Source organism: Balaenoptera physalus (assembly GCF_965194825.1).
Source record: "Balaenoptera physalus genome assembly, chromosome: 6".
NCBI lineage: Eukaryota > Metazoa > Chordata > Mammalia > Artiodactyla > Balaenopteridae > Balaenoptera > Balaenoptera physalus.
The window spans coordinates 122,786,102-122,805,884 of NC_138885.1; the positions used below are offsets into that span (position 1 = coordinate 122,786,102).

The window sequence follows — 19,783 nt, forward strand, 5'->3', positions numbered from 1 at the left end:
GTTTTTCCTAACATCCACTTGAAGGCCTATGTCCAGGCTTCCTAGTGAGGGTATGTTTCATGGGTCTTGTCTTTCTATTTCCTTTGAAGAACATCAACTGATGGGAGAGCCTTGGACATGCAGCCTCCTTCCAAGATTTCTTTTTTAAGAGTTCATTCAGATTCAACTAATGTCTATGAAATCCCTACTCAGTGTGTGCTTGGCACTGTTTGCAGACCTTTGACACACATTGTCTCATTGTTTAAAATAACCTTTTCCCCTATTAAGTAGCAATACATGCTTTTGATTGTTTAAAAAAATGGAAAATGCAGGGAAGTTTAAAGAAGCAAAAAATAAATAAATAAATATCCTATACTAATCCTAATACTCAGGAAGACAATCATTGTTGCTGTTTTTGTGTATTTCTTCTAAGATTTTGTGTGTGTGTGTGTGTGTGTGTGTGTGTGTGTGTGCATGTCTTTTTATCCACTTAATGTTATTTCATAAACATTTTCCCACATTATTAAATTTTCTTCACAAGCACAGTTGGTCAGGCTGGCACAATACTCCGACCTATGTAGAGGCCATATGTTTTTATGCTTTACTCACCTAATTTTCATACCATCTACAATTCAAGTGAATTAATTGATGAAGAATTAATTCATTGATTGCTTGTATAAGTTGTTTATATTGGATCTTTTACAATATATTTGGGCTTCAAAATAACCCTAAGAGAGAGAAAGAACAGCTAGTCTTATCATTTGATAGCTAAAGAAAGAGACCCATAGGGATCAAATCTTCAGTCCAGGTTCACACATCCAGGAATCTGAAGAACAGAATCCAGGCCTCATTGAATATCACCAAATCTTGAACTCCTAGATTATTCTATTGGTTTCCACAAAGGTTGTCCCTCTGAGATTATGCTGATAGACTGGTGGTCAAATAATAGCAGTTAAATAAGGAAGGTGGATAATTTGTAGAGTTTTTTAAAAGATGCCCTCTTGGTCATTTCCTCGACACCTGCATTCAGACAACATATTTACTTCCCTTTATACTTACAAAGCACTTTCACACTCTCGTTATTTCCCATCTGATTTTCACATTAACCTTCGGCATCAGGCAGGTCAGGAAATATGGTCCCTACTCTACTTATGATAAAACTGAGGCCCAGAAAGAGGCAGTGACTTGCTGAGGTCATGTCAGTGGTCTTGAAACTCAATCTGCTGACCCCTAGCTCTTCCCATTGTATCACATTGCTTGTGACTTACGTTTATTTCACTTTCCAGCATTTTGATTACTGTCAATTTTGTTTATCCTTTCTTCTTTCCCACTGCAATCATTTTCTGGCTCTTGCATCTGGAAGTATCTTCATCTCATTTCTGGCCCCAAATTCTTCCATACCTCCTAGTTACAGCACTATTGGTTTTTTTTTTTTAATTTAATTTAATTTATTTATTTTTTATACAGCAAGTTCTTATTAGTTATCTATTCTATACATATTAGTGTATATATGTCAATCCCAATCTCCCAATTCATCCCCCCTCCACCCCCCACTTTCCCCCCTTGGTGTTCATACATTTGTTCTCTACATCTGCAGCACTATTGGCTTGAATAGAAAAATAATTTTCCTTACTGAAAACTCTGCAGATCTCTATGAAGAGGGGTATCAGAGAAACTATAATGCTGAACAGTTTCTACGAGCCAGGTGCTGTGGCCAAGCTTGGTAGATACTATCTCATTTACTTCTCCTAACAGCTCTCAGGTACACTCTGTTATTTCACATTTCATTTTACAAATGAAACTAATGAAGCTTAGAAGGACAAATGACTTAAGCAGAAAGGAAGTTGGAACTTGAACTGAGACCATCTGACCCTATTTCTCCATAGCGCACTCACTCTTAAAATACTTCACTTGGCTTCACATAAGAAGTAAATAGAAAGAAAATTCTCACCTCACCCTCATTTTTAAAAGAAACTGAGGCAGGTCTCGATTTATAACCAAGTGGCTTTACTAAGAGAATCATGTGCCGCTATTACACAAACATGCACTTAATGATTGCAAACCAAAGGTCTAGCTGATAAAAGTGTATCACCCAGGTGAAAGTAAATCCAGATTTTTGTGTCTTGGTAAAGTTGTAGGACACATACAACTCTTTTCTCCCTCACCTCACCCCTTCCTCCCGGTTTCAATCACCGTAACAGTAATATTGACAGATACACATTCTCATAGTTTGTTTTAGACAAGTTCAGAAATCAGCAATAAAGAATAGAAGTGTCTAGGATATGCCTAAAACCGTAAAGCTAAGGAATACAAGAATGTAAGATGTATTCTACAATGAAAAATATTTTTGATAGCCTTGCTTACTTCACAAATCAAAGTGCCTTAATTCCTGGGTTCTGCTGTAACAACTGGTATGAAACTTTAGCTGGAGTTTCTATTTTAGTTAAATAGGACTATACAAACAAAAACAACTGGAGGAGTTCAAAGAAGAATAATTGCAAAAAAAAAAGACGTCGAAGAAGAATTCAGTCATAAGGTAATTGTAACGCAATTTGAAATCCATATTTGCAAGGAGAACTAACCTTCACACCTTCTCTCCTTTCTGTTTCCAATGTTGACCCACACTGATTTAAGTCATGGGCCTAAATGACTTAAAACTACCCTCCAAGTATTTCTCTGATCCAGACCTCACTCTCCTTTAATCAGTCCTGAGCATCAGGTACTAACTCATCTCCCGGTTCCTAACCTCTTGCCTGCCAGGTCATCCTTCCAGCTGTCTACAGAATTATTTTCGTCAGATACAGAAGTGATCCTATCACTCGCCAGGCTCAACGTCTCCAATGCTTCCTCCATTTTATAAATCCTGGCTGCCAAATGTCACCTCTGTAGGTCTCTGGCTGATCTCTCCAGACTCTTCTCCCAACAGATTCTTTCTCACAACCCTCCAACACCCACACTTCCCCATCTTTATGAACTCCATTTTCTTTTTTCTCCTTTCTTGTTATTATTATTTTTTTTTTGAGAGTTATGTTTTATTTGACAGAAATTTTTAGGATTTCAAGCCTACGAGGTGGCCTCTCAAGTAACCCTGAGAGAGCTGCTCCGAGGAGGCGAGGTGGGAAGCTAGGATATATAGGAGTTTTGCAACAAAGGGCAGGTAGTAGGAACAAAAGATTACTGTTAATTAAAGAAAACTAGAAATCTCAAGCTAAGGAATTTAGCACTTTTCTATGTATGGGATGATGCAATCATTCACTGAAATCATTCCTTTGTTAGGCACCTCAAGCTATCTGGGGGCCAGTATTCTGGAGGTTTTCACATCCTGAGTTTCCTCAGGACTTCCTGTAGGGAGTGGTTGCAGTCTGATGGCTGCTAGATGGCAGGTAGCCTTTTCTTTCCTGAGTTTCCTCAGGACTTCCTGTAGGGAGTGGTTGCAGTCTGATGGCTGCTAGATGGCAGGTAGTCTTTTCTTTCCTGGGTTCACTCAGGGCTCACCAGCTCACCATCAGCAGTGGCTGGGCTGTGGCTGCAATCACTGAACTCCATTTTCAAGTGTACAAAACTTACCAGGAGAAAGGAGAGAAGGAAAGGAAGAGGTCCAACTCTTAACAGAGCATCTCTCGTGCGCTGGAGTCCTCACTGGCCCTCAGGGTCCCATCCCAGACCGTGGGCCTTGAGGCTGCATGGTTGAAACCAGCATGGAGACTGCAGATGAGGAGCTGCTCAGTCTGGTGACCACCAGTGATATTGGAAGAACTGACAAGGTAGGAAGGAGAAGCAGTGTGACTTGCAGACAGCAAGATTAGAGCTCACAGCAGGAACTGGTGAGCTCAGAGCAGCGTGGAACACACTGTGCTTTCCCTTCCTGGCATCCCTGACTCCTTATCCCAGCCAGGAGTGAGAAGCACTGCCCTCCTTCTACTTGCTCCCCACTGCTATTTTTAAACCATCATACAAAATCTTCACTTCGTTGAGCTTTCACACATCTTCCTATTCCATCCTCTGTGCCTTTCTCCTGACAGTCACAACAAATCTCCCCTTGAGAACTTTGAGGTCCAAATCCAGCTCTCAGTCTTTTGTCTCCATCTGACTGTCACCAGGAATGACCTTAACATCCACGTTGACCACTTATCTGACCTACTCTGCTCAAAATTCTCTAATCTTCATGACTCTAACAATCTTTTGTCACTCATCGACCACCCACTCCGTGGACACCCCCAAGACTTTGGCATTGTCCAGAACTGCTTCTGCTTCACCTCTGACGTGTTTAACTCCAACGTACCAATGCTTGACCACACTCTCTTGACCTCATGGCTCTTACTATATCTTCCCGTTTCTCGGTCCTTCCCTTTCATTCCATTCTGAGGCAGGAGATAGATGGGTCCCTGGCTGAGCAGCTAGAGTTTGTCCCCTGTGGACAGATAACTCCAAGATGAAGAGGAGGAGGAGCTGAGCCCTACCCAGATAAGAGACCACACATTTCTCATTCTCGAGGTCAAGGAGACCTTTCCGACTATACATGTGCAGAAAGGCTCCTTGGAAATCAAAAGGGAGTGATGTCAACCTACCCATAAGCCTCTTCACTAGAATCCTTCTTGGCTAAGAGATGCACGTGCACACATGGGAGGACCCTGACATAAACCAAATACAGACTCAGAACCAGGTAAAGCAAGATGATTGGCCAAAGGAAACCCGGAAGAAATGCCACATATAAGTGATTCAAACTACCACGAGGGCGCGACTTTCTCTCTGAGCCCGCCCATGTGTCTATCCACACATACTATTTTTCCTCCTAATAAACACTTTACTTGTTTCACTACTTTCCGTCTTTGGGGGAATTCATTTCTGCAAAACCCTTTGGGCCAGGGCCTTGTCACTGGCCATTGGTCTAGTGGTTAGGATTCAGCGCTCTCACTGCCACAGCCGGACCTCAATCTCTGGCTGGGAACCGAAATCCTGCTTCAAGCTGCTGCAGGCCAAGGCCACCCAAGATGAATTCCTTTACATATTCATGGACACATACTTTCTTATCCATCCCAGATCCCATGGACCCTCATTTTAACCACTTGCATTTCAATCAATTCACTCCTCTTTTTAAGAAGGTGTTTATGCCTCCAACTTTATAGAGGAAAAAACGAGGCTGTCGGACATATACTCCCTCAGTTCTTAACCCCTACCTAAAAATCTATGTCTGCATAACCAAGATTTTCTTTTTCCCAGGCCAAATGGAGAAGTGTCCCTACTCTCAAACTAGGCTATTTTCTCCACTTAAGTTCTTGATCTCACCCCTTATGTCTTTGCTCCATTGGTTATTCTTTCTTTCTCCTTTTTTTTCAGTCTTTCCCTTTCAACTGATTTCTTCCTCACAGACTATCAGTAAATTCAAGTGTCTCACATTTAAAAATTCCCTTCTGAAAAATAAATAAAAATTCCCTTCTGCTTCCCCCTGACTATCTCCTAATCCTCCCTCCTTTCATTCCCACGTAGCTTCCCAGAAGGAATGGTCTAGACTCTCAACTTTCATTTATGGGCATCTTATTCAAATGAGATTATGATCCAGTAGGTCTAGGATGGGGACTGAGAGTTTGAACTTCTGATAAGCTCCTGGGTGAGGCCAGTACAAAGGGTCTCTAGACAATCCACTTCTTCAACTCACATGTACTCTTCAATCCACTGTAATCTGGCTTCTGCCCCACCACTTCCACACCTTGGCATGGTCACCAATGACTTCTTATTTGTCAAATCAAATGAGTATGTGTCAAAATTTATGACCTCTTAGAGGGAAATCCGGTTTACTATTCCTTTTGTGGAACTACTACCTTGACCTCCATGATGCCACTCTATCTTGTATTTTTCTCCTTCTCTGATCATCCATTCTTAGGCTGCACAACTGGCTCCTTTTCTGTCTTAGTCTGATTGGGCTGTCATACAAAATTCCGTAAGCTGGGTGGCTTTAACAACAGAAATTTTTTTCTCACAGTTCTGGAAGCTAGAATCCCCAGATCAAGGTCCAACAGGGTCCGTTTCTGGTCAGAGCTCTCTTCCTCACTTGCAGATAGCAGACTTCTTGCTGTGTCCTCACCTGGCCTTCTCTCAGTATTTATGCGTGGAAAGGTCTCTCTCTCTCTTCCTCTTCTTATATGGCCACCAATCCCTTTGGATTAGGACTATAGCCTTATGACTTCATTAACCTTAATTATCTCCTAAAAAACCCTATTTCCCAAAATAGTCATATTGAGGGTTAGCGTTTCAACATATGAATTTTATTTTATGAACAATTCAGCCCGTAGCATCTTCCTTCGTTCTATCTTCAAAAGTTCACATCCTACAGAGTTCTGTCCTATGCCTTCTTTTTTCATCCCTTATGCCTGGATAGTTTCATTTACACTCTTGGCTTCAGCTACTTATACATAAGTGAGAGTTAAATCTTTATTGCAAGCCCAGTTGTGTGTCTCCAGACACCTTCTGGATGTTTCCACTTGAGTGACCCTCAGAGATCTCAGACTCAATATTACCTGCCCCTCCTCTTGTTTCCTCATCTTCATAATCCATTAGTCACACCAGACAGAAGCTGGAGCACCCTCTCAGCAGCCCCGTGGCTCCTGCCCACTCCCACTTCCTCTGCACGCAAGTCATTCAAGCTCCTTTATACCAGTCTGCTTTTAGACCTCAAGACCTTCCAAGCAGGAAAACAGAATGAGAAAGGATTCAGACTACCTGGATTTGAATTACAATTCCATCCCACCACTCACTAACGGTGGGACCTAAGGCAATATATTCCCTGTGCCTCAGCTTCCACATCTGTAAGTTGAGGGTTATTATAATAATACTACCTACATCATTGTTATGTTGTTGTTATGAGGTGTAAATGAAATAATCCATATAAAGCTCTTAGCTGGGTAAGTAATGAAAATTCTATTAATTTTAGTTAATATTGTAGTCGTTTGCTCATCCTTTCCACTTTCCCTGGATTATCTTTCTCTTCCCTTGTCTCCCTATCAAATACTTATTCATCTTTCAAATTTCAGCCCAAAGGAAATGCTCTTAAACAGATGTATGTTGATACAAGTTGCACAACTTGATAAAGTTACTTTATAAACTTTGAATTGTACACTTGAAAGGGCTAAATTATATGATTGTAAAAAATGCATCAAATAAGTTTTATGTTTTTTTTTTTTTTTCTAGAGACTCGGGATTTACAGATGAGTAAAACCAGCAAATTGATATAACCAATTATTTATACCAAGAAATAATATTTATACACCAGAATAAAGAAATCAGATTTATATGACGCAACAGCATAAAAACACTGTTCTACAACTAACAGCTTAAGATGATTGATCAAGATCTAAGCCCTGAACACATCAGTGAGGGTCATGAATTTGCCCAGCATCTCTGCTCCGCCTAGAGGTGTGAGGGACTTAGGGATGGCATTCTGCTCCAGACGATAGCATCACATTTTGTGTTGAATCTAAAAGACTCTTTTCTGAGACAAGGAACCCAGCAGGGATTTTTCTCACTTGATTGGGAGGTGAGGTGTTAAAGTCAAATGCTCTTCATTCCACCCCCGCCCCGAGCTCCGCTATGTTGGGTCTTGTGGGTCATGTGGCAGCTGCCCCAGCCTCTGGGGCCTTTCAGGGACTCAGCCCTTCAGCGCCACTACCCCAAGCCTAGCTCTTACTGTGAGCCCTCCAGCCTGCCAGAGACAATGCTGCTTAAATATATCCCTCGCCAAAGGCAGGTGCCGCCACTGGGCACATTGTAGCGGTCATTGGTGCAGCGGTGGATGTCCAATTTGATGAGGGATTGCCACCCATCCTAAATGCCCTGGAAGTGCAAGGCAGGGAGACCAGGCTGGTTTTGGAGGTGGCCCAGCATTTGGGTGAGAGCACAGTAAGGACCATTGCCATGGGTGATACAGAAGGCTTGGTTAGAGGCCAGAAAGTCCTAGATTCTGGTGCACCAATCAAAATTCCTGTTGGCCCTGAGACCTTGGGCAGAATCACGAATGTCATTGGAGAATATATTGATGAGAGAGGTCCCATCAAAACCAAACAATTTGCCGCTCTTCATGCTGAGGCTCCTGGATTCATGGAGATGAGTGCTGAGCAGCAAATTCTGGTTACTGGTATCAAGGTTGTGGATCTGCTGGTTTCCTAGGCCAAGGGTGGCAAAACTAGGCTCTTTGGTGGTGCTGGATTTGGCAAGACAGTACTGATCATGGAGTTAATCAACAACGATGCCAAAGCCCACGGTGGTTACTCTGTGTGTGCTGGTGTTGGTGAGAGGACCTGTGAGGGCAATGACTTATATACCATGAAATGATTGAGTCTGGTGTTATCAGCTTGACAGATGCTACCTCCAAGGTAGTGCTGGTGTACAGTCAAATGAATGAACTGCCTGGTGTTCAGGCCTGGGTAGCTCTGACTGGATTAACTGTAGCTGAATACTTCAGAGACCCAGCAATGGTCAAGATGCATTGCTGTTGATCAATAACATCTTTCACTTCACCCAGGCTGGCTCAGGAGTGGCTGCTTTATTGGGCAGAATCCCTTCTGCTGTGGGTTATCAGCCTACCCTGGCCACTGCCATGGGTACCATGCAGGAAAGAATCACCACCACCAAAAAGGGATCTACCATATCTGTGCAGACTATCTACATGCCTGCTGATGACTTGACTGCCCCTGCCCCTGCCACTACCTTTGCCCATTTGGATGCTACCACTGTGCTGTCCCGTGGTGTTGCTGAGCTGGGCATCTATCCAGCTGTGGATCCGCTGGACTCCACCTCTCCCATCAGGGATCCCAACATTGTTGGCAATGAGCATTATGATGTTGCCTGTGGGGTGCAAAAGATCCTACAGGACTACAAATCCCTCCAGGACATCATTGCCATCCTGGGTATGGATGAACTTTCTGAGGAAGACAGGTTAATTGTGCTCTGTGCATGGAAAATACAGTGTTCTTATCTCAGCTATTCCAGGTGGCTGTAAAATTAAGCTCAAGCATCAGCTCCAACATGAATTCATTTTTTTAATTTTTATCTAGGCCCCATGAATTAATGGTCCCTCTTTCCTCCACTATATCCAGTACCTACTTGTATCACAGTTTCTATATAATTTGTTTACATGTCTGCCTCCCTTTTTTAAATGATGATATTCTTAAGAATAGAAACTATATCTTATGTCTCTGTATCTCTAGCTCCTAGCCCAGCAAAATGAATGAGTGAATGAATGAATGAATGGCAAGTTCTACTTGAATAATGGTCTGTGCAAGGCTCATGCATTTCATTTGATTGATATTAGTCTCTTTAAGAGTTCTCCATCCTTCCCCACCATGCTGTTTATTTGTTGAAGAAATTGGATTATTTCTTCTGTAGAATTCCTACATTCTGAGTTTGGCTGATTATATCCTCATAATGTTGTTTATCCTGTTCTCTTTCCCTTATATTTCCTATAAACTCATGGTTAGATCTAGATTGTATAAAAAAATATGAAGAGTCTGAGATTTTATCCTACTTTTAAGCTAACAGGTCACTCTGCTTCAGTTCTATGAGTGCTGGGAGAAGGCACAAGACTCCTGGGACAGAGACGAAGGACAGTTATTACTCACAACAATAACAGTAGCCAGATTATCAGCATTTGTGCTGGTTTCTGAGCCCCAATTCCCACAGAGTGACACAAGGATGGAATTTTACAAGCTCTTCGGGTGATTCTAACGTGCAACCAGATTTAAGAACCACTAAGAGGCTTGATTGGATTCAGTAAAGTCTAACTGACCCATTATTTATTCTTATACCCCAAATGTTTAACAGTGTGCCTGGCACCGAGTCGGTTCCCAATAAATAATAATAGCTAATATTTATTGAATATCTTTATATATTCTAAACATCTGATACATTTAATACTAAATCCTTTGAGTTAAGTACTAGTGTCATGGTTCTCCCTTTACATCGAAGATGATGAGGCACAAAGAGGTTAAGAAACTTGCCTAGAGTCAGGGAGATGGCAAAGCCAGAATTCAAGCTCAGGCTCCCATGTCAATGTTCTTATTCACTACACTCTAAGTCTAGGCAGGACTGTAGAATGAATAAGTGAATGAATTCCCTAGTTTCCTTGAGCAAATGATTGCTTTGTTGTATTAAATAAACTCACAAGACATACGATGCTTGTTTTTCTTCCTTGATCGTTAGATCTGGAAAGACCTTAGTCTACTCCAACCTTTTTTTAATTTTTCACAAATAAGGATGCTAGAGTCAAAAATTACATGAAACAAAATGACATGCCCAAGTTACACAGCTAATTAGTAGCAAAGCTGGAATGCAAGTAGCAAAGTGCTACACACAGATGAAACTTGGTAAATACTTTGATGTTGATGAAGTGTTGGAAAACAAATATAGCTTTTCTGCTTCCTTTGAAAAAAATGATTCCAATTTAACTGAAAAACACATGCTAGAGTTCAGAGAAAGGAAGATGTTTTCAGTGCAAATGACCTTTGACTCAATGTATTTTTCCCTCTTCCCCTCAGAGGTGGTCAATATGTGAAGGAAAAGGCTTGGGCACCAGTCCTTGGAGATGGTCACACCACTGGCTTCTGTTGGTCAATCTCTTTGGCCCGAAAAGTAAAGGGAACTCAAGGGGAGCAGAATTTAGTCACCACCATCCAGCCTATGAGTTCTCACAGTGGGGAGACAGATGTCTCCTGCTTCTGTGTATTCAAATATAAAACATGTGCACTTTATTTTCACAGACAATGTTCAAGAGCATTACAGGGCACAGGCCATTTTTGAAGACATATTTTAAAAATTAAAACCTATGTTGTCTTCGTATTTGGGCTACCTGCTATTTCTTTTTTCATTTGCCCTTCCTCCATTACTTAGAATTACCCGTTGCATATGAGGCAGATTTTATTTCCTGGAGGAATATGGCTCATAAAGGTACTTTTTCTTTTATTCATTCAGTCACTGAACAAAAATTCTCTGAGCATCTAATACATCAAGTCCAACAATGAACAAAGATCTGGTACCTATCTTCATGAGGTTAGAGTTAGAGAGAAGACATTAGTTAAATAAACATATGTCTATAATTATAAATTATATGAAGTGCTATGAAAGAAAAAAAAGGGAAGGATGAGATAGTTTAATACAGGAAATCTAATGTAGATTGAAACCTAGGAAGAGGACCCTCTGACATTTAACCTGAGATCAACATTGGGGATCTTAGCCAGAGCAACTATAATAGAATGATGAGGGCAGAAATATTTGAGAGACTTCTATGTATACTGAATTAAACTAGGTTGTCAACAATGATAGGCAATTATGAAAATTAAGGATAACTGATAACTAAATAAGAAAGTAGGTGTAAGGTGAAAATGGAGGATGAGATTTATTCATATGACATTGGATTATCTTGAGTGAAGCAGTTAGGCATTGGGTTTGCTCTGAGGAGAGCAGTCAACCCATTGTGCCAAGCCCTGTGCTTGGTATTCAAGTACAGACTCAGAGTCCTCTGAATGGCACAGTGGCTCTGGGTCACCCGTTCAAGCCTCTTGAAGGTCTTATCAGGGCAATAGCTACCCTAGGAAGACCACGTTATATGGCCAGCCCAAATTAATCCTGGGGAAACTAATGTGAATGCCAATTCTGTGCAAAATCTGGTAGTGCTCATGTAATTTCATTACATTATTCGCCATAGGAAAACAATAACAGTTTTCTGTGAAGTGTTGATTTGCAATACTAGGAAAGCATGTAACCTGAAATATTAAAGTACAATTATTAAATAACTATGTTCATTCAGTCACAGATATATTAATTGATGTCAATACTCCAAAGCACACAACATGATTAAATTGGCCATGGTTGGCTAACATGGTATTTTCAAATGCCTTCACAAGGGATTCTGTAAAGACAGACCAGCCAGTTATTATGGTGGACATTTAATGATTAGTCTATCTAGGACTCCTCCTCTTTACTGAAAACAGAACTTGCCATCTTTTGGAGGGGAACTGTTTCTCCCCAGTCTTTTATGCCCCAGTTCCAATAATCAGCTTCAAAAGATTATTGCCCTCTTCTTTCATGAACCCCCTCCTTGGACACAGCAATTGTGCTTAAGATTGGCCTATGACCCAATCTGAGCCAAGTCTAGTTTTTCACCCTCCTGGTCATAATAATTTGTCCAGGAATTGGACAGGTAATCCAAAACAAGGCCATCTAATGGTCCTGAGGTTTTTCAGTTGTTTCTGGGAGAAAAGTCCCTTCCTGTAGATGACAGTGCTGGTAAGATACGCTGCCAGGAGCTATTGGTAGCAGCCATGGTTCTAGCTTCATAGAGAAAGCTGGTCTATAGAAAAAAAAATAAAGATGAGTCATGAAGTCCTGAAAGCATGCTGGTCCCAGTTCCAATCTCTGAATTCCCTGGAGCAGGCCTGGTTCCTGTATGCTTGAGGCTTGTGGTACAGCTGCTTTTCAATTCTGTGAACCTTCCAATCACAAATAAACGCTTATTTGACTTGAGTTAGAGTTGAAGTTCTGCCTCTGGAAACCAACGGGGGTCTGACTGAAAGATGATCTATCATTTGTTAAGTTGGCTGGGAATACCCCATCCAAGGTACTATACTCTTTTCTACTCATGTAGATATGAGTGACATAACACAACACTCCTGCCCTTACCAACTACACAACAGAAGTGAGAAATAGATCTCTTTCTCTGGCCCATTTGAGCATCTTTGAAAGATTCTTTTAAGAGAAAATTGCAAAAACGACTTTAGCACAATACAGCATGACTGCAATTATTTTAGGAGATGAACAGTGTCTCATGGAGCTGGGGGAGGTAACTTTTGATTTGCATCAAGAAGGATGAGTAGAAGTTTGCTAGGTAGACAGCAATCTAGAGAGAGGAAGAGACATATGTAAAAGCTTAAGGGTACATCATTTGTGGAATTTCAAGAAAATAAATGTAAACAACATTTTTACAAACTATTTTCCATCTCAGGGTAGGAAAGTCAAAAAATGTTTAATTGATGAGAAAGTCTGCTTTACAATAAACAATGGAAATAGCAACAGTTAAAGCTGGGTCCCTTGATTATTAAAAACTATTCTGCATAAAAACAACATAATGAATTTGATCTAGTTCAAACCAGAAAGGATCTTTCTTAAGGCATTGTGTTCTTTCCCTACAGTAATAAAAATGTATATTAAGATTCAGTCCCTGGAGCTCACATGGAGACCATATAATGAGTGCACAAATAGAGCCATACAAAGGAAGAGGTAATCCCATCTATGTGGGGAGGTCAGTTAGAATACTAGGGAGACGAGAATTTAAGGTGGTACTTGAAATGTTGGGAGAATTTCCTCAAGTAAGAATGAATTAGAAGTTCTCAAAGTGTGGCCTGGAGACCTATGGTGGTCCCTGGGACCCCTTTCAGATGACCCATGAGGTGAAAAATTATTTTGCTAACAATCCTAAGACTTTATATGACTTTTTTCTCATTCTCTCATACGGATACAGTGGAGTTTTCCACTGTAAATTTTGAAAATCTACATAATTTAGGAAACCAATATTTTTTAAATGATCATTGCGTGATGTTACAAAATCACACATGGGTAAAAGAACCCTTCAAATTGCAAGAGATGCCAATGAATTTTGATGTAACAAGGTTTGAAAATATTTTTGCTCTGGTTTCAAATTCCACATAACAATAAACTTTATGAAACTATGATTTGTCAAGTTTCAGTATAGTATCATAGAAAATTATGCACAATTACCTTAAAAGACTTTTAAAATAACTCTCCTTTTTCCAACTGTATTTTTGTGTGAGATCAGATTTTCTGCACATATTTCAACTAAAACAATAAACCCCAGCAAATTGGGAAGATGAATTTAGTTATCTTCTATTAAATGAGATATCAAAGAGATTTATAAAAATGCAAAACAATGTCTATTTTCTCAATAAATTTTTTTATATTGGAAAATATCCTTATTTTCACAAAAAAAATGTCTTTTTGTTGTTGTTGTTAACTTGTGTTATGGGTTGAAATGTGTCTCCCAAAAAATCCTAACCCCCAATACCTGTGATGGTGATCTTACTTGAAAACAGGGTGTTTGTAGATGATCAAGTTAAGATGAAGTCATTAGGGTGAAACCAAATCCAGTGTGACTGGTGTCCTTATAAAAAGGAGAAATTTGGACACAAAGGCAGACAGACATTTGCGTTTCTTACATTTCCTACAGAGGTAGGAAGATGATGTGAAGATACAGGGAGAATATCATCTGCAAGCCAAGGAACAACTGAGGCTCCCAGAAGTTAGAGAGAGACACGGAACAGAACTTCCTCACAGCCCTCGGAGGAAACCAACCTTACCTACACCTGGATTTCAGACTTCCATTCTCCAGCACTGTGAGACAACAAATTTCTGTTGTTAAACCATTCCTTTACACCAGCACCAGGAAACTAACAACCCGCAATGGTTTATTATTTTTAATGAATTTACAAAAACATTTATAATTTCCCAATTTTAATTTCTAATATCATAAATACTGATACACATAAAGCACACAAACAAAAGCTCTTTGTGTCCTCAATAATTTTCAAGAGTGAAAAAAAGGTCCTGAGACCAAAAAGTTTGAGGGCCACAAGCTCAGAGGATTCCCAGTAAAGGGGAACAGAAGCCAATGCAGTGCTTCCCAAATACCAGTCTCCTGACGGCTACATCAGAAAAAAATCAACAGACTCCAGGGCTTTCTCCATACCATCGAATCAGAATCTCCAAAGTTCTGTTCCAGGAAACCATATTTCTAACGAACTCCCCAGCTAATTCTTATATGTAATCGAAGGCTTAGAGGCAGAAATGCTCAAAATGAGTTGAGAAGTATTTCATCCAACTCCTCTGGTTTGCAGGGAAAGAGACACACTCAAGTTAGCTCAAGTAATAGGGGAGTTTATTGCAGAAATACCCTTGGTACCACCAGGGAATTAGATCTTTCACAAAACAGCTGCTGTAATAGGTCCCCACCTCAGAAAGAATTGGGAGATCACAATATCTCCAGGGATGCCAGGAAGCAGAAGTTCCTGGCTCTTTATGTTCTGCTAACAGTATGACTGTGCTTTATGACTATAGGACTCTATACCCTCCACGGTCGGCTTCCTGCTGTTCTTCCTCCAAATATCTGCTTCTTCATACTTCTGGCTGCCCGTGACTTTCGCTTATGATGTCTAAGTTCACCTCAAAGCAACTTTTCAGCTTCTGCTTTATTGTCAACTGACAGACTCCTTTGTCTTTCTTCATTTCAGTCCCTGAGATGGAAAAATCTAATTGGTCCGGTTTGTCTCCTAGCACCAGAACATGCTCAGATTTGCTGGAGAGCTTATGGTGTTGGTACCCTGGAATCAGATGCCCATATCTAGTTTAATAATCTGTGAACACAGGACCCAGATAAAGTATAAAACATGATAATCAATTTAACAGGCACTGTAGGCAGGGCATTTTCCCCTTAGATGGGGCTGTGAGCAAAACAGTTATGCAACTATCATCTTCAGAACAATTTTTGGTTTTGCTTTGACAATTCCAAAAACTCTGATTTAAATTTTTATCAAGATAACCAATTATTAATATAACTGATTTGACCAACTCAAATGATTTTTTGACATAAGCATGACCGAAGCTAAACTGATGGATTGCTTGATGATAATAATGATGTTATGATGAGACTTAAATATCCTGAAACTACTATCTATGCATTTTCCTCTGACCCTCTAATTTATTCATTATTCATTTGCTAAGTAACAATTCTAGTTCTCATTCTCTTCTTCTTGTGTCTTCATTCTTTCTTACCCTATGAAACCCTCTGTCTTCTTCCTCCTTTATTCTACCCGCCTTGTGGTCTTAGATTGAAAACAAACAAACAAACAAACAAAAAATGAAGTTCAAGGCACTTTATAATTCCATTAGTTTTACATTAGAGTTTGATTTGGTTCTTGAAAAATTTTATGAAATGGCTTTGCCCTTTGCTTTTTTAAAGAAGGAAAAGACATAAAAATATTAAAGTATCATAAATTTAATAACCACTGGGTATTTCAATTATTTGTGTTGTCACCTTAGAGCAAACTGTAATTGTTGAGATAAGGCAGATACCCTTTCTTTGTACATTGGTATCCATGGACTTCAGCATGTGAGATAGTTTAGTTTTGTGTTTAGGTAAATTATTTGTGTGTGTGTCATTGCATAATTTTTTCTGTGTGCTTGTGTATATGTTTGTAGTTTTCTTGGTATGTGTGTGTGTGTCTCTCAATTGAACAAAATTGCATTGTTTTCTTATGTTGTACTGTATACTTTTCATTTGTTGCTCTGAACTGAAAGAAGACCGTTTTTATTTTGATTAAATTGTTGGATTGCTCAAAAAAACAAGCAGAAACATCTCCAAGATTTTGTTGAATCCAATTAGTTATATGCAACTTGTAGTACATCTGATTCTTATTATATGCTTTTGTGTTTTCTCCAGTAAATCAGTTGAAACTAAGTGACTGTGGCATTTGACCTACATAGTGAAGGTGTAGATTTAAATGTGCATGTTTTACTGTTCTTTGTCCTTTGCATGTTAATATTCTTCTTAGGACACCTAAAAAAATAATGTGCATTTTTGTATGTATGATAGCATATAACAGGATAGTGTGTTAACTTCTCTTTAGGGAGTAACATTATTCAAGTTCATTTAAATCAACTAATGTTTCCAACTCAAACAATTCATTTATTTGTAACAGAAATTACTGGCTTACAAAACTCAAAGTGGAGAAAAGCAAAAAACTTCAGGAGGTTACATCAAATTAAAAAGCTTCTGCACAGCAAAGGAAACCATCAACAAAATGAAAAGGCAATCTACTGAACAGGAGATGATATTCGCAAATCATGTATCTGATAAAGGGTTAATATCCAAAATGTTTAAAGAACTCATACAACTCAATAACAAAAAAAAATCTAATTAAAAAATGGCAGAGGATCTGAATAGACAATTTTCCAAAGAAGACATACAGAGGGCCAACAGGCACATGAAAAGATGCTCAACATCACTAATCATCAGGGAAAAGCAAATAAAAACCACAATGAAATATCGCCTCACACTTGTCAGAATGGCTATTATCAAAAAGACAAGCAATGACAAGTGTCGCCAGATGTGGAGAAAAGGGAACCCTCACACACTGTTAGTGGGGATGTAAATTGGTGCAGCCACTATGGAAAGAGTATGGGGGTTCCTCAAAAAATTAAAAATAGAACTACCATATGATATAGCAATTCCATTTCTATTGGTATCTATTACAAGAAAACAAAAGACTAATTCAAAAAGATATATGCACCCCATGTTCACTGTATATTTTCAATAGCCAAGAGATGGAAACATCCTAAGTGTCCATCAAGGTATGAATGAATAAAGATGTGGCATATATGTACAATGAAGTACTACTCAGCCATTAAAAAAAAGAAAGAAACCTTACAATTTGCAACAAAATGGATGGAATTTGAGGGTATTGAGTGAAATAAGGCAGACAGAGAAAAACAAATATTGCATGATTTCAGTTATATGCGAATCTAAAAAGCAAAACCAAAAAAATAAAACCCAGACTCATAGATATAGAGAACAAACTGGTGTTTGTTTCCTCCCTAAAAGAAGGAAAGTTGGGGGAGTACAAAAATGGGTGAAGGGGGTCAAGAAGTACAAACTTCCAGGCTTCCCTGGTGGCGCAGTGGTTGAGAATCTGCTTGCTAATACAGAGGACACGGGTTCGAGCCCTGGTGTGGGAAGATCCCACATGCCGCGGAGCAACTAGGCCCATGAGCCACAACTACTGAGCCTGCGCGTCTGGAGCCTGTGCTCCGCAACAAGAGATGCCGCGATAGTGAGAGGCCCGCGCACCGCGATGAAGAGTGGCCCCCGCTTGCCGCAACTAGAGAAAGCCCTCACACAGAAACGAAGACCCAACACAGCCAAAAATAAATAAATAAATAATTTTTTTTTAAAAAGAAGTACAAACTTCCAGTTGTAAAATAAATACGTCATGTGGCTATAATGTACAGTATGGGAAATTAAGTCACGAACATTGTATTAACTTTGTATGGTAACAGATGGTGACTATACTTACTGTGGTGACCATTTCACAATGCATACAAATGTTGAATCACTCTATTGTACACATGAAACTAATATAATATTGTATGTCAAATATATTTCAAATTAAAATATAAAATAAAATATAAATAATTAAAATATAATATTGTATGTCAAATTTAAAAAACCTTCAGGAGAGGTTTGATCAAAGTTTCAGCACCATTTCTCTACAGTTGTTCAGACTCTGCCTCCTCCGTGTGCTGAATCTGGCTTCAGGTCACCTTCCTCCACCTTCCTGAGGGAAAATGGCCTTAGATTCTCAAACCACCTCACACACAAGAAGTGAGAATTATGTCCTCCCAATCATTGAACAAAAGTCATCATATTCTCTCTTAAGGACCAATTCTAATCCTGTGTCCACCTCTGAACTAACCTCAGTGACCAAGAAAATAACATGCATTGGTTGGCTTAGTCTTAGTTGGGTTGTATTCAAGCTGGCGTCCTCTCTTTTGGTAGCAAAATGGCTATAACAATTCCAGGCCTCACATCCATAGACCACCCATTTAGAAGATGCTTCTAATTCTACAACTGACCTAAGCTCCACTCTATTTATCATACGCTCACCTGTGAACCATTCACTATAGCAGCCAGTGGTGCAGAATTACTCTAGGGTCAGGCCCTTCAATGTCCACCCAATAAACTAGAGCTGAAGATCAATCCTACATAAACCAAATGCAGCTCTACAGTGGGGCAGAGGTGAAGCGGATACTAGGGAACCAATCAGCCGTGCCCTCCACACCAGTGGCCATCTCTCTGCAAGTGGATACTGCCTTCTCCCTCCTCTATCCCACGTGCACCTCTCCCAAAGATACATGCTCCCTTAAGGAACACATCCTTGCCAGATATACAGAACTATTTTTCAATCAAACCTACATGACTTTAAGTTGAGTTGACTGTAAAGAAATCTGCTGGATATGTCAGTCCCAATCTCTCAATTTACCCCTCCCCATCCCTTCCCCCCCGGTAACCATAAGTTTGTTTTCTACATCTGTGACTCTGTTTTGTAAAGAAGTTCATTTGCACCATTATTTTTTAGATTCCGCATATGTGATATCATATTTGTCTTTCTCTGTCTGACTTACTTAACTCAGTATGACAATCTCTAGGTCCATCCATGTTGCTACAAATGACACACTACTATATATAAAATAGATAACTAATAAGGACCTATTGTATAGCACAGGGAACTCTTCTCAATACTCTGTAATGACCTATATGGAAAAAGAATCTAAAAAAAAGAGTGGATATACGTATATGTATAACTGATTCACTTTGCTGTACACCTGAAACTAGCACAACGTTTTAAATCAACTCTACTCCAATAAAATTAAAAAAAAAAAAAAGGAATCTGCTGGAGAAACGTCAGTATAAATGCATTTACTCTACTTTTCTCTTAAGCCTGGTAATTTTTTTTTTCCGAATCATAAAAGAAGACAGTCCAAGACACAATTCTTCACACATCCAATTACTTTCAACATTTTATTACTGTTTTTCAAATATTTTCTTTCTACCTATGCATGGCTCCATTTCGAACTTTTTATTTATTTCTGTGTCTAAAATGCAGGCATTGCAAAACATAATAACACCTCAAAAACATTTCACAATCAAGCAGTGCTCCAGCACCCATGTTTTTAAAATCAGGCTGTTGTG

At 39.6% G+C, this 19,783-nt stretch overlaps 1 pseudogene across 1 annotated transcript; it reads left to right on the plus strand.

Moving 5' to 3' along the window:
* Positions 1–4,967: 4,967 nt before the first annotated feature.
* Positions 4,968–9,015, plus strand: LOC309662265 (ATP synthase subunit beta, mitochondrial pseudogene; annotated as a pseudogene). Its single transcript has one exon. The product of its transcript is annotated as an ATP synthase subunit beta, mitochondrial pseudogene (transcript).
* Positions 9,016–19,783: the final 10,768 nt, after the last annotated feature.